Source organism: Mustelus asterias, chromosome 5, assembly GCF_964213995.1.
Source record: "Mustelus asterias chromosome 5, sMusAst1.hap1.1, whole genome shotgun sequence".
Classification (NCBI taxonomy): domain Eukaryota; kingdom Metazoa; phylum Chordata; class Chondrichthyes; order Carcharhiniformes; family Triakidae; genus Mustelus; species Mustelus asterias.
Genome location: NC_135805.1, coordinates 40,043,068 through 40,056,397, shown reverse-complemented (window position 1 = coordinate 40,056,397; position 13,330 = coordinate 40,043,068). Strand labels below are relative to the sequence as shown.

General features: G+C 39.3%; 1 protein-coding gene and 1 pseudogene across 1 annotated transcript in view; one reads left to right on the top strand and one right to left on the bottom strand.

Annotated features, from left to right (window-relative positions):
* ascc3 (activating signal cointegrator 1 complex subunit 3) overlaps positions 1-13,330 on the bottom strand; it is a 562,510-nt gene that overhangs the window by 277,757 nt on the left and 271,423 nt on the right. The window lies entirely within an intron of this gene.
* On the top strand, positions 6,137-6,650 carry LOC144494078 (small ribosomal subunit protein uS17 pseudogene; annotated as a pseudogene).

Sequence of the window (13,330 nt, the reverse complement as noted above, 5' to 3'; positions counted from 1 at the left end):
GTGTAGGTTAGAGGGATTAGCGGGTAAATATGTGGGGGTAGGGCCTGGGTGGGATTGTGGTCGGTGCAGACTCGATGGGCCGAATGGCCTCCTTCTGCACTGTAGGGTTTCTATGATCTTGCAAAGGAATCGGGTGGAAATAATCAGCTTTCCCCCCTCACTTATAGTATTGAGCAATTTTATTTTTAAAAACTTAAAGAAGGGAGAAGCTGTCAAAACAACATGAGTCGGATTTTAATGAATATTCACTTGCAGTTTACTTGATGTCTCTTGATCATGGAAAAATTGGCCCAACTCTCCTCCCAAAACTTCTTTAATAAGCTTGCTCTCATGGCGAGTACAATCTAACTAGTATGCTTGCTCTGACTACAAATTAAGTTAATAAACGAATGTTGATAACAAAATGTGTTAAAATAGCAAATGTAACCTGTACAACATGAAAAATTGTTGCTGTTGTAGTAATAAGATTTCAAAAGTAAACCACCCTTTGTACCTAGCTTTTTGCGCCATAAGTCTAATGGTAGAAAAACCATATTTTGGGAAAAGAAATTATGAAAGAAAAAGAATGGTCACATAACGGTACCCAAGCAAACCAAAGTGAAAAATTATAAATGGCTTTCATCCATAAACTGAAAGCAACTACAGAATATGCCAATTAGCATGAGATTGTAGAAGGACATACTGCATCCTCAAAAGGAATAATGATACTATTTAGTTCCTGACAAACTAAAAATTATGTTAAACATATCTCCAGCAGAAGACACTAGACTTTGCCATATTCTGTTATGGAAGCCTCACTATTAACTCCAGTCACCCCTTTTTGCATAAAATCCTGAGTAGCTCAAGAAAGCTATCTCTGCATGGAGGTCAGTGACCAGTGGAGTGCCCCAGGGATCTGTTCTGGGACCCTTGCTGTTTGTCATTTTCATAAATGACCTGGATGAGGAAGTGGAGGGATGGGTTGGTAAGTTTGCTGACGACACCAAGGTAGGTGGTGTTGTGGATAGTTTGGAGGGATGTCAGAAGTTGCAGCGAGACATAGATAGAATGCAAGACTGGGTGGAGAAGTGGCAGATGGACTTCAACCCGGATAAGTGTGTGGTGATCCATTTTGGCAGATCCAATGGGATGAAGCAGCAGTATAATATGAAGGGTACCATTCTTAGCAGTGTAGAGGATCAGAAGGACCTTGGGGTCCGGGTCCATAGGACTCTTAAATCGGCCTCGCAGGTGGAGGATGCGGTCAAGAAGGCGTACGGCGTACTGGCCTTCATTAATCGAGGGATTGAGTTTAGGAGTTGGGAGATAATGCTGCAGCTTTATAGGACCCTGGTTAGACCCCACTTGGAGTACTGCGCGCAGTTCTGGTCACCTCATTACAGGAAAGACGTTGAAGCCATTGAAAGGGTGCAGAGGAGATTTACAAGGATGTTGCCTGGATTGGGGGGCATGCCTTATGAGGATAGGTTGAGGGAGCTTGGTCTCTTCTCCCTGGAGAGACGAAGGATGAGAGGTGACCTGATAGAGGTTTTCAAGATGTTGAGAGGTCTGGATAGGGTAGACTCTCAGAGGCTATTTCCAAGGGCTGAAATGGTTGCTACGAGAGGACACAGGTTTAAGGTGCTGGGGGGGTAGGTACAGAGGAGATGTCAGGGGTAAGTTTTTCACTCAGAGGGTGGTGGGTGAGTGGAATCGGCTGACGTCGGTGGTGGTGGAGGCAAACTCGTTGGGGTCTTTTAAGAGACTTCTGGATGAGTACATGGGATTTAATGGGATTGAGGGCTATAGATAGGCCTAGAGGTGGGGATGTGATCGGCGCAACTTGTGGGCCGAAGGGCCTGTTTGTGCTGTGGCTTTCTATGTTCTATGTTAAAATGAATTCCATGTTGATTATGCAAGTACCATGATGTGATTCCTCTTCAGAAAGTTGAGTTTAGTCAATAGTTGACAGTTACACAGGGTGGTAGTGCAATCACTCTTCTTTGTATAGTTAAAATAGAACTAATTTTACAGGGAAATTTAAAAAAAAAAATCCATCTCTGGTACTTTGAAGATACTAAACATTCCTATCCAAAACATGAACCTATTAGTTCCCTTCACAGATGCTGAACAACCAAAGTGCTTCCAGTTTTTTCTGTATGCTTGCATTTTTTGCAATTAATAAAGTCTTGCTTTTCTTACGCAAAACAAAACAGTCTTGAAACTATTGTTTTTTGAATTTTAAAAGAGTTGCATTTCTATAGCACCTTCCATGACCTCAGGGTGGTCACAAAGTGATTTCTGACCATTTAAGTACTCCTGAAGTGTAGTTACTCTTGTGATTTAGGAAATGTGCAAGTAATTTACACTCAGTAAACTCCCACAGAACAGTAATGTGATAATGATCAGGTCATTTTTTAAAAATTGATGTTGGTTGAACAATAAATACTGAGGAGAAGGTCAAAAGAACTTGCCTACTCTTCTTTGAAGACTGTCATGGAATCCTTCACGCTCATCTGAGAGAGTAGATGGAGCCTTGGTTTAACATCACATCCAAAGGAATGCAGTTCTGACAGTGCAGCAGCCTCTCAGTACTCAACTGCAGCGTCAATTTAAAATTTGTGCTCAAATCTTGAGTGACAACATCTGACTGTGTTTAAGCTTTCTCAATCTTAAATCTCCCATTTAACTTTCAAACCATCCACAATCCTTTCTCTGTTATGCTAGGATATATTCCACAAACGCAGGTCACAAGCAATGTCTTAAAACTACTGCTGTTACTTCCGGAAGCTTACACCAAATTATTTTAAAAAATCAATGATATTTGCAACCACAGGAGCAACACGTCAAAACGCTGAGCAGTAATTTAATGTGCAAATGCCAATTAGGTAGAATACAGCAGGAAGAAACTAGCGGGGTTTGCATCACGTTCAACGTGTCAGACAGTGCAGCAAATTATAAAACAGATTATGTCATGCAACATAGTCTGACCTTTTAACAGATATATAAACCATTACTGCACAGAAACATCTGACCTTCAACTGCAAAATAACAGCTACAAAATGTTTATGATTTTGAAATCCTGACACACAACCGCACTAAACTTAATGCTCAAAACCTTTAATTGTTATCTCTCTATGACCTTTACAGAATCAAACTGACTTCATAACAAAGATGTTTGTCTTTCTTGCTACAATTATTACTTCAGAATTGGACAGTATTTCTGCAGTCATTTTTAAACCCCGCAACAGAAGCATTTACAAAAAATTGTCACGAAGCAAAATCAACATATCCCGCTACATTTCTACTGTGTCAACTACAGATTATTTGCAAATAGGAAACTGCAAAACTTGAATAAGTTCGAAGTGAAAATGAGAAAGAAAATTATTCCAATGAATACCAAATATATTAACTAATAAATCTGCCTGTTGTAAGAAGAAATACTTCTCTGAATAAAATATGGGATTTAATTGGGAAATACATTTTACCATTTTGTATATAAGTTCCAAATTCAATTGTGGCATAGTACACACAGGTTTCTTTCTCAAATTTGGTTTTCATTAGGTGAAGTATAAACTATGGTTGATGTGGTATGGCGTGAATGGGTGGTTTTTCTGCACAATGTGGTGGGACAGATTGAATGATATGGGTTGGGCTAAGGTTAATTTTTGGTTTAGGGAAAAACTTAAAGTTTAGTCACTTCTCGTATGTCACCTGGTTTAGGTTTCCGAATCTGAGAATTTTACGGGGGATAAGATACACTGTTTGACCCATTATGCCTGGGTTGCCCTCTGAGGGTTATCTACATATTCCCCTTCATTCCCTCTTTCCCAATACCTTTTTGTTAATTTTTCCAAATATTTATGCACCTTCTTCTGCAAACTATGATGGATTTTCCTTCTACACTTACTGGTGTAAACTCAGCTAATGTTTTGGGGACCTGGGTTTGAATCCCACCACAGCAGATGGTGGAATTTGAATTCAATAAAAAAAATCTGGAATTAAGAATCTACTGATGACCATGAAACCGTTGTCGATTGTCAGAAAAACCCATCTGGTTCACTAATGTCATTTAGGGAAGGAAATTTGCCCCCATTGCCTGGTCTGGCTTACATGCGACTCCAGAGCTACAGCAACATGGTTGACTCTCAACTTCCCTAGCAAGCCACTTAGTTGTCAAGGAGGCAGCTCACCATCCATTTCTCATGGGCAACTAGGAATGGGCAAAATATGCTGGCAAGCCAGCGACGCCAATGTCCTACGAATGAACAAAATCGATAATTATTATATCTAATTGCTCCATTTTCTTTCATAATCTTCAATTCCTTAACTGTAAAAAAGCACAATGAAAAGATCTTATCCAGTATCCATGATATTTCTTAATCTTCCAAAAGATTCCCTTTCTCATCTCTAATCAACCATACCCTTTCTTTAATACCAACATTGGCATTGCACCTTCAGAGAAATATCTCCCAAGGCACTTCATAGGAGCATCAAAGAAAATCTAATACTGAGGAGATATCAGGGCAGATGACCAAAAGCTTGGTCAAAGAGGTAGGTTTTAAGGGATGTGTAAAAAGAATTAAAAAAGGCAGAGAGGCAGAGGGAGCAAATTCTGGAACTTAGGGCTTCAGCAGTTGAAGGCATAGCTGCCAATGGTGCAATTAAAATTGGAAATGTTCACGGGGCCAAAATTGGAGCAGTGCAGGTATTTCAGAAGGTTGTACAGATTAGAGCAGATTACAAACATAGAGAAGGACAATTTGTAAACAAGGATGAGAATTTGAAAATTGAGGCATTTTATTGCCTTGTAATACTGCATTGCAGGACTGGGAGCCAATGAAGGTCAGCAAGCACAAGGGTGATGGACAAAAGGGGGCAGCAGAGTTTTAGTTGAACTTAAGCTTTTGGCGGGTGAATGGGAAACTGGCCAGGATTATGCCGGAAGAGTCAAAACTGAAGGCAAAAAGGCCTGAATAAGGATTTCGGCAGCAGATGAGCTTAGGCAGGGACAAACACAGGCCATGTTATAGAGATAAAAGTGAAGGATATCTGGTTGGAAACTCATCTCGGGATCCAATAAAATACCTTGGTTGTGAATAGTCAGGTTCAACCTCAAAGGATTACCAGGCAGAGAAAGTTGGTAGCTAGGAAATGGAGTTTGTAATGGAGACTGAAAACAGTGGCTTTGGTCTGAACAAAGTTTATCTGAGGAAATTGCTTGCCTGGCATCCAGTACAAAATGAACAGAAATCAGACAACTTAGGGACAGTGGAAGACTATTCTTTCACTTCCGTTTCCAAAATCCTTTACTCTTTTCCTTAATGTTACTGCCAATCTTAACATTGCTTAGGCTTTTGCATTCTTCTCTTGCTTCCCCCTTATATTTTCTATTTTTTTTGCATTTCATTTGTATTTGGCATACATGTTTTAAAAGCTGATAGATTAAAAGAGAGAAAGAGGTAACAAGTGTTGTGGTTTGGAGCCCTGAAAAAGAATGAATTATAAGTTGGAAGTCATGTATCTTATTGATGAGAAAATCTGCAAACTGCCATTGCTTTGGAACATTCGTCACATGTGGTACAGATTACTTTTTAAAGCCATTTAAGTCATTGTGAAGCTATGGGTCTTTTATGCTGTGACATGTTTTTGCACGTCACACAACTCACCATGTAATATTTCAGATTGTCAGCTCTCCTTCTGTGTGAAGGCAACAAATATGAAGAAGTGACTTCCAGCGTATCCTTTTCAGTGTATTTCATGTTTCAATGTTCCAATTGCTATGTGCCACTGCTGCGCGATTCCTGCGTTGATTTCTACTGCTGCGTGAGTGCATCAATGCCAGATGCTGAGTTCAGCTCTGACTTCTGATGACATTTTGTGTTTTTTCATGTTTAGCAGCCTCCCGGCAGGTGGTGTTTTTTTCAGACATTTCACAGGATGCTAGGTTTCCAAAATTAATTCACAAGATTAAAAAGCCAAAGAGGATCGCATGCTGAGGCCACAATACTGTTGGAATGAAACTCTTTCACGCCAGTTAGCACTGAAGTCAAGGAAAGCTGTACCTGACATCCAGCAAAGATGCATTGTTGCCCAGCAAAAGAACACGGCAAGGAATCATAGTAACATATTGCTCTTCCCCGGATTGAGGCGCGAGATGGCGGACAACCAGACTGAGGGTGCTTACCAAAAGCAGCCCACCATCTTCCAGAACAAGAAGAGGGCACTTGTGGGCAAAGACAGCAAGGAAAAGTTTCCCCGCTACTATCATAACGTAGGCTTGCGTTTCAAGACTCCACGCGAGGCCATTGATGGGACCTACATTGACAAGAAATGTCCATTCACAGGCAATGTGTCAATCCGGGGCCGGATCCTGACAGGTGTTGTGACTAAGATGAAGATGCAGCGGACCATTATTATTCGCAGAGACTACCTGCACTACATCAGGAAGTACAACCGCTTTGAGAAACGAGACAAGAACATGTCAGTTCACCTTTCGCACTGCTTCAGGGATATTCAGAATGGGGACAGTGTGACTGTGGGGGAGTGCCGGCCCCTCAGTAAGACTGTGCGTTTCAATGTCCTCAAGGTCACTAAAGCCGCAGGAGCCAAGAAACAGTTCCAGAAATTTTGAATATGATTGTAAAGTAAATCAGCCGCAATAAATCCTTTGTGAACAGAAAAAAAAAGATCTTTATGATTGATACAGCTGTGAGAATGTTAATAATTAAAATATCTTACAAAAGACAGGTAAAAATTAAACTGTACACCTTTAAAGCTGGTAATACTGGAAAAAGTTCAACTGTTATTTTCAGCTACTTTGTTGCAATACTCCTTTAAACAGATATCATACCTTGTTTGTCTCTACTGCTATGCTTAAACAGATGTGCACAACCATCATCTAATTGAATACAGTAACAGAACTAATTTTATTAGTCAATTTAATATAAATTTTTGGATACTTCAGAATTTTTGCATATTTGTAATTGATTTTGCGCAACTAATTAAACATAATTGAGAATTAATACGTGACAAAATTTGAAAAACAACATAGTCGGGGAGAAATTGAACTTGCGCCAATTTCTGGTGTGAAATGTTCAGCATAAAGCAAAACTTGAGGCTCGACAGCATTAACCTGTTTGTGCCCTGTTCAAAATCAGGCCTCATCTTCATGAACCCGGCTCGCCTCAGTTGCCAATTGGATTAGGTGGGGTAGGGATGTTCCCAGGTTAACCCTTGTAGATTCTGTGCTCAACATAAACAAAACTTAATTTAAAGTTGCATACCTTCTTATAGACAGCCTCTATAGTGACTTTAAGGCTTGCTGGTTAGGCCACAGAATACCCGGAACAACTGGGATGCAGCATGCATGGCATGTGCTTCACCTTGTTTGCTCCACCAATTGTGCACCACTGTTAGGACCCTGATTTGCATATTCAAAGCAGCAAAAGACTGTTTCAGGCAAGTGTCTTGCACACTTGCAATTTGGCAGCTGGCACACTTCATGGGGAGGTCAGGCATGAAAGGTAATTCAATTTGTTACCCAAAAATCAGACTGAATTTCCTCCACAACAAGCTGATCTCAGAGTAATCCTTCTTCTTCACAACAAGACAGGATGTATTGAGATATAGAAAGCAGCAACGTTCAAGCTGTGAAGCAAGGAAATTCTAACAGTGAAAGCCAAAATGCAGTTCTACAATGAGTGTGTGTCATTAAATACCTCAGTCCAAGCTACTGGTCTGGACTTTCCATTAATAACAACCGAGGCTGTCAGTGTTCACTGTTATTAAGGAGTAAATCAGATAGCAACCTCTGAAATACACACATTGTTACGATGATGGAGAAAAAAAACAAGGAATTATAAACAAAAATATCAAACTTTAAAAAAAAATCCAAGCTTTATATTTTAAAATGGACAGAGACCCTGAAGATGGTTGACAGTATACAACTAGCCACTGACAGGAATAGCTGCAGGGTGTTTCTCTAAGGCATAATGGAAACCTTCCCCGCGCTTCCAGACAAGGTACTTATAAAACCATCGAAAGACTGATTACCATCCCTGGTAACGACAAAGAAACATAATGACTATTCCATCTCAAGGCCTTGGGTATAATTGCCTAGACGAGACTAATGAATCCTGGGTCTCCAGTTAGAGTATACATAGGAGGAGGTTAAAAGCTTGCTTGCTACTGGCCTGCTGGTGCCTGTCTACTATTTGAAACAGCAGCTGGAAGTTTGCCAACTGAAGGTGAAACAGTCCTGCAAAATAACCATTTTTTGCAGGAACATCTAAAATCCTTGAAAGCCAGCAGAAACATCACAGCTGCAAAAAGAACCAAAACCTCTCTGCCAAACCACAGAAGGCCTGAAAAGAAGAATCAACTATCCACCAGCAGAAGTAGCCACAATGCTCATCATCTACTCCTCACAACTCAAGGACTGTTCCATTTATTTATATTTACTTACTATTGGACTCAATAGGGTGATGAGCATTGTGGCTGATACAGATTGATTCCAATAGTTGACTTCTGCTGGCGGATAGTTGATTCTTCGGTTCAGGTCTTCTGTGGTTTGGAAGAGGGGTTTTGATTCTTTTTGCAGCTGTGATGTTTCTGCTGGCTGGTCGACTTCTACTGTCCGAAAGAGAGAGTTTTAGATGTTCCTGCAAAAGATGACAATTGGACTCAATACTGACTTCTAGTCTGCATGAATGTCGATGCTTGTGTTTTACCATATCTCCTTCCCTTTTTGGAGTTAATAAACTTACCCTCTCTGGTCCTGAACCTGATCACGGCTGGCAGAGCAGGCCCGGAGACTTGCAATGGATTTGACGCCCAGCAACAATCCCATTTTGGCCCTCACACCCAATTCAAAAGGCCATCGGGAATCCTGCCTGCAGCTAGCGGCCCTGGAAAATCAGCCCCCTCCCCATGATTTTCTTAGGTACTGGACAGGTCGAGCAGGTTGTTATGAGTGTATCTGTGGAAATTGACCACATTAATGCCAAGGCAGATTATGTAGACAAGAAGGGGATCCACAAGGGATCATTCGAATCTCCAAAACCAACAGTGAAGGTAGGAAGAAAAGCCTTTGCTGGAGATGTTCTGGCTACGGTTGCATCAATGCGAGTGGAACCAAACAGATGCAATCCTACTCAGCTGGTCAGTGGTAAAGATGCACTGGAGGAATTTGAAAATGTAGGTAATACTGATTTAAGCAATGAAAACATCGCATAAATCTGAATAGATTTGCAAACAGGTAGAAACTTTGAAAGCACCTTCAGCACAAAGCATTGCTCCATTTGTATACTTGTTAAATATACCTTAGACTTTCCATTACTCTCCCAAACATGCCACTTCAAATTGGCATTCATGCCAAAAACAGTCTGGAATGATTCAATTTGTTTGCTAGCAAGCTGGACAAAGTTAATGCTGGTTAGCCGCAAAAGACATAGGCAAGAGTAACTTTTCCAGCTTGGACAATTTATTGATCTCAATTTCAAAGGCAACCTCTCAAAATGAATGTAGAATATTTCATTAGGGATTTTGTAATTTGAAAAACTTGCACTGAAATATACACAGCTAAAATCACTGGTGATCAGTGTTTCTTTAAAACATTAATAAGGTTATCTTCACAATGTTTTTTTTATTTTAAAGAATATGTTTATATTCCTATCAAAACTGCAGCTAGCAAATGCTAACAGCAGAATCTAATATGCTTTATTTTAAAGTGAAATGAAGTTAATCAAGAGTCATAACGTTGCACTTTTCTATACGAGACTAAAACTCTTTAAAGGAAAACTATTTTCACCCAGTACAGTGCTATCAAAATAATAAAGAATCCTTTGAATTGAAGTTCCCATGCAATCAAAAGAATATTGTTTCCATTAGTAGCAGTTATTGGAGTGCAAGTTCTTTTCAGCCAACAACTGCTTCTTTTGGATTTTAAATGCTGAAAAAGCCCATGTCGAATTTTATGAACTGAACTGCTGTGGTGTCATTTGTTCATAGTTCAATAACCTTCAATTTTTTAACCTTTTATATAACTAATCAATTGGAAATGCAGAAACACAATTACACCGCCCTATTTTTGGAATTGACTTTCATGAAAATGCATGTAATGGAACAAGCAAAAAACAATGCTTTCTAAATGAAAATGTTTAGGTTATTTTGAATTAATGTAGTGCCATGAAGCAAACAAAATAACTTGTTCTTTTTTCATTTCAACCGTGGTTGCTGTGATTGGATAGTCAAATGTACTGGAACAACATGCTTGCACACCTAATTCGTCTGCTAAACCTTGCAATGGCATGAAATGTTTCTTTAAAAATCAATCCTTTCTGCAATAAAAACATTTTCTCTCCTTCCTCAACTCCATAACCCTATGGCATTCACAATCCTCAGAAGGCTGGCAGGCAACATGTTCTCACTTATGGAAACCCACCCTGAAGTGCACAAAGGCACCCCTCCTTAGTGATTCACTCTTTTCCCCCACATTGTAGTTCATCTTTTTGCAGGGTGCATAACTTCTGCATAGCTGCAAACCTCAACTCAGGTTAGCAATTCACCTAAAGGGGAGACTGGGTGCCACACCGCATACTGAGACACACTCAGTCTACCATGTTGTCAATCATCAAAAGCAATGTCTGCAATATTTAGGATAGATACGTTCTTCAGCCCCACTTTCTCATGGTTCCTGTACAGTGCACTGTGATTTAAAATGGAAGTGAGAATCTATGCAATGGCATGTGAATTTTTTTGTCGAAATTTTTGAACATATCATTTCTTGGGGAATGACATGTTGTGAAATTGATGAGGGTATCAACTAGCCGAGCCAAGCAACACCCGTTAACTTGAACCTTTTGCTTTGTATATGTCAACCCTTTATTCATGCTGCTACATAGGTATAATGTATACATCAAGATCACTTGCTTAATGGTGTCTATTATGCATTCTTTACTTATTAACCCAGAATTATAATTAGCCATATAGAATCATAGAATCATAGAAACCCTACAGTGCAGAAAGAGGTCATTTGGCCCATCGAGTTTGCACCGACCACAATCCCACCCAGGCCCTATCCCCATATCCCAACATATTTTACCCGCTAATCCCTCTAACCTACGCATCTTGGGACACTAAGGGGCAATTTTTTAGCATGGCCAATCAACCTTACCTGCACATCTTTGGACATATCATGTCTAGTGGCTGGCAAACTGGACAATATTGGCCCAAACAAAAATTGGGACGCTAACTTTTGGCATAATTTGCAGTTTTCTTATACCTGACATTTAAGTCACTGAGATTGTTTTAAATCTTGCATTGTTGTGCAAAACCAGATAAACATCCATGAACAGACTTGGGTCCTCAATTCGATAAAATGTTTCTGCACAGTGAACTGGCACCACTCATAGTTCAAGTGACCTGAAGATTCCTCTCTCATGATAACATATTTTGAGACAACTTTGAAGATGATGTTTCTCCAGTGTATCTTTAAAAAACATACTTTTAAAAGCTATTAAGTATCAGTTTGAACTTCCGCCACTCTGACAACATTTAAATGTTGAATTCTGGCAACATTTCAGAAGTCAGACTAAAAATTAGAAAAAAAATCTCCCACTAACGTACAAAATAATGAAGATATGGGGTGAGATTTTCTGCTTCTGTCATTGCTAGCATGTAATTTTAGATTTATGAAAATGTACACATGGAAAATAGGGGTTAGTGTGCATCACAGAGAATTCTGGGGATGGTATAGATTCCCAGAAAATGCAGTTCACACTGTTGCAAAAAGAACTGAATAAATATTTCAGAATACGATTGAAGGCATCGATACAGGCCTGCAGGATTTCAGGATAATTATATCACTCGAACCTCAGATGTATGTTTGTTGAATACAATTGATCAAACTTGTGGGACTCCAAGTTGAACATATGTATTAGGAGCAGGACTCGGCCCCCTTGAGCTTGCTCTGCCATTCAATAAGATCGGGGCTGATCTGAGATTGTAACTTCCTGCCTACCCCCAAAAATCTTTCACTCCCTTGTTTATCAGGATTTATCTACCTCATCAAAGACTCAGCTTCCACTGCCTTTTGAGAAATAGAGATTCAAAGACTCATTACCCTCTGAGAGAAAACATTTAATCTCATTACTGTCTTAAATGGATCACCCCTTATTTTTAAACGGATGTACTGTTGTTTTGCTAATTTAATATCAGGGACTAAGAAGAAATTCCACAAAGTTTTATCATCAAGTTTTTAACAACAATTAGATGCCTCCATTAAGCACTGCACGCCCAAAGGACCCCACACATTCCGGACATACTCTCTTCCACCTTCTTCCATTGGGAAAAAGATACAAAAGTCCAAGGACACTACCTCGTATTAAGTTGGTCTTTCCCTACACCTGAGCTAGTACTGTAACACTAAATTCTGCAATCTCTCCTTTCCTTCCCTATGTACGGTATGTTTTGTCTGTTTAGCGTGCAAGAAATAATACTTTTCACTGTATATACTAATAAATGTGACAATAATAAATCAAATCAAAATCAACAAAGGGACAAATCATGGAATCATAGAATCTACACAGTGCAGAAAAGGCCATTCGGCCCATCGAGTCCCACAATATTGCTTGCAGTTAATTCTAATTGATTGAATAGATTCATTAAAAATACTATATTGTGCTTAAATTAAAATATTGGCATCATTAGGAAACATAAACATTCCAATATAAAATGTATATATAATGTGTGTGTGTGTGTGTGTGGTGTTACTGACTGAGCCTTTTTCTCATTCTACATCTTCTAATATTATTCCTGGTGCCTCAAAGAACTTACCAGTTTTAACAATATACAAGTGAAATGAATTAACATATGACTCCACCATTAATCATTCTTCTGCTGTCTTCACTACTCTATATACCAGTTTCAAGCTAAAGAAGTGACTTGCTCTCAGTTCTGTGCCTATCCAGTTGATCTATATTGGGTGAGCGATAGGAGCACAGTAACTGACACACTAATCACTTACCTCTTGATGGAAGTGATTATCCTGTAGTTCTGAATTAATGCTGCACTATGCATTACAAAAGTACTTTAACACTTGGACTCATTCTTAATTCAAGAATTCAGTACGATTGCCGTCACCAGTCCCAATTAATGTGAAACCTTAATTCAAATTCCTCCCAAGATTTATTTTTCAAAAGAACTATCTTGGCTCATTGTTAGAAATTATATATTTATCAAAAATCAGCTCGAGATAAGTATAGAAATTGGGTACAGCAATAAAGTTTTGTTTGACTGGAAACATAAGAGTTAATTTCTCTAGAAACAATGCTTATGGAATGATCATTCT